Source organism: Babylonia areolata, chromosome 20 (assembly GCF_041734735.1).
Source record: "Babylonia areolata isolate BAREFJ2019XMU chromosome 20, ASM4173473v1, whole genome shotgun sequence".
NCBI classification, from domain to species: Eukaryota; Metazoa; Mollusca; class Gastropoda; order Neogastropoda; family Buccinidae; genus Babylonia; species Babylonia areolata.
This window is the reverse complement of record NC_134895.1, coordinates 54,808,084-54,810,611: the sequence shown is the minus strand read 5'-3', so window position 1 is coordinate 54,810,611 and position 2,528 is coordinate 54,808,084. Positions and strand designations below refer to the sequence as shown.

General features: G+C 49.4%; 1 protein-coding gene across 1 annotated transcript in view; it reads left to right on the top strand.

Moving 5' to 3' along the window:
* Window positions 1–310: 310 nt before the first annotated feature.
* Window positions 311–2,528, top strand: part of LOC143295208 (uncharacterized) — a 26,362-nt gene continuing 24,144 nt past the window's right edge. The window contains exon 1 of the mRNA XM_076606781.1: window positions 311–1,004. The gene's annotated coding sequence lies outside the window, so the exon portion shown is untranslated. The remainder of the gene's footprint in view (window positions 1,005–2,528) is intronic.

Here is a 2,528-nt window from a genome sequence, read left to right as displayed (position 1 = left end):
TGGTGGTGGTGGAGGGCCCAAGAGCAAGCCAACAGGGCCCACAACGGGACCACTGACTGCCAGCGACACAGGCACTGGGGCATACAACACACACACCACACTGCGTGTGACTGTGACTGAGACAGCACTGGGGCATACAACTTCACACACACTACACTGCGTGTGACTGTGACTGAGGGAGGCCCCCACAGCCGCTACAGCCAGGCCCGGGGAACACGCCGCTTGCCGCTAAAGGGGGTGGGCGGGTCTCTTCGGGAGCGAGCGAGAGAGGGAGAAAGAAGAGAGAGAGAGAGAGAGAGAGAGAGAGACAGGGGAGCTGACTGCGGCAGTGTTGTCAACTGGTGTGACTGCTTACTGAACTTTTCTACATATACCGTTAGCCGTGCCAGACACGGTTACCACTACCACAACAGGGCACGCTCATGTTCTGTGCCATTGCCTCATGCAGTGTTTGAAAAACAAACCCGTCTCCCCGAAAAAAAAATATATATATATATATTGCAAACTCTGGACTCCTTTATTCCTTTTCCTTTCTTCATGCACCAGCAACGTGAGTTTTGAATTTTACACCACAAAAAGAAAAGTTCGGAGTTTGCAATAATTTCTCTCCAACTTCCTGCACTTGTTGCCGGCTCAGTCGTCGTCCTGGTCGTCTTGTGTCCAGTTCATTTGGAAACGGCGCCACGCTGGAAACGAAGGAAGTTTGTTTTGTGAACTATCATCACACTGTAGTATCGACGTGAGTTGTGCAGGAGCACACAGCGACGACTCTCCAGGGAGAGATGAGGGAGTGAGGGGTGACAGTCATGCTCGCTGAGAGACTTGTCATTTGGTGTTGTCGCTGTGCCGGTGGTGGTGGTGGTGGTGGTGGACGCAGTGACAGTGGTGGTGGAGGTGGAAGAACTCTTTGGCAGTGCTCTCTGTCGTCGCTGGTGTTGGTGTCGGCGTCGTCATAGTCGTCCAGTCGATTTCACTGATTGGACGGGCGGTGGGTCGTTGTGAAGGTGAGGAGCATTGTTGTTGTTGTTGTCGTTGTTGTTGTTGTTGTTGTCGGTCGTTGTTGTTGTCGTCGTTGTTGTTGTTGTCGTTGTTGTTGTCGTTGTTGTCGTTGTTGTTGTTGTTGTTGTGTGAGTTTGTGTTGTCCTCACTTCTCTGTGCGTCTGTGTGCGACTGTTCCTGTCTCTGTCTCTATTTCTCCTGTGTCTCTCTCTCTCTCTTGTGTGTGTGTGTGTGTGTGTGTGTGTGTGTGTGTGTGTGTGTGTGCGTGCTCGTATGTAGATGAGCCAGTTAAGTCTGTTGACTGAATGGATGATTGACCTATGTATTTCGTCAAGACGCACCACAGTCGTGTAAACTGGTGATGGATATTGACTTGCCCGTCCCATTTCTGTTTAAACCTAGCAATCTACATGGCGGGGTAAATAAACGAAACGGTCACGCATGTAAAATGTTATATGTCTGTCTGAGTGTGTACGAGTGCGTGCCTGAAATCTGATTGAATGACACAGGAAACGAATGATGAGCGCCCAGTGGCAGCCGTCAGTCGGCTCTACCCAGGTAGGCAGCCTCTTGTGCAAATGGTCCCGAGTTTGTAAAGCGCTTAGAGCTTGGTCGAGGATAGGTGCTTTATAAGTATCCATATCAATCAATCCTTGTTTGAAAATGTTCAGACATTGTCCGAGGCTGCACATGCAGTGAAATTAAAACCGAAATCGACTAATTTTGTTGGTATTTTGGGTTTTTAAAAAAATATATTTTCCCCTTTTTTTTCTTCTTTTTTTCTACATAATGTGTGTATATAATGCGTGTGTATTATGTGTGCGCGTGTGTGTCGAGGGCAGAGTTCGCCGACTTCTTTTTTCTTACGTTCTTTTTATATCATTACGTCAGTTCTCTGTTCAATTCTAAAAATAGTACTGAATAGAACGACAATATGTCAGTAACTGGTTTCACTTCCAGTTCCAGCTGCAGGCTTTTTCTTCTGTCCTCCAATCCTCGTGGCATTTCTTTTCTTTTCTTTTTTTATTTTTACCATGCGGGAATTTTTTGTGTGTTTCTCTCTCTCTCTCTCTCTCTCTCTCTCTCTCTCAATTCCCGGTGTCACAGAGACTTGCACTTTGAGACAAATAGACAGGCGGGGAGTCTACCCTCCAATTGGCAGTTTTAAGAGCTGTGTAACCTGCTACCCCTCCCCTCCCCTCCCCCCCCCCCCCCCCCCCCCCCCTCCCCTCCCCTCCCCTCCCCTCCCCTCCCCTCCCCTCCCCCTTCCGCCTACCTCTGCTGTACGTGAGTCACTCCCCACGGGGAGAGAGAGAAAGACAGACAGACAGACAGACAGACAGACAGACAGACAGAAGGGAAGGGGTCCAGGCAAAGCTACGATGGCAATGCGTGTATCTAGCATGCGAGTGCGCGTCTGAGAGAGAGATAGAGTGTGTGTGTGTGTGTGTGTCCCAGACAGACAGACAGATAATCCCAGAGATAGAGAGACAGACAGATAGAGAGAGAGAGAGAGGGGGGGAGAGAGG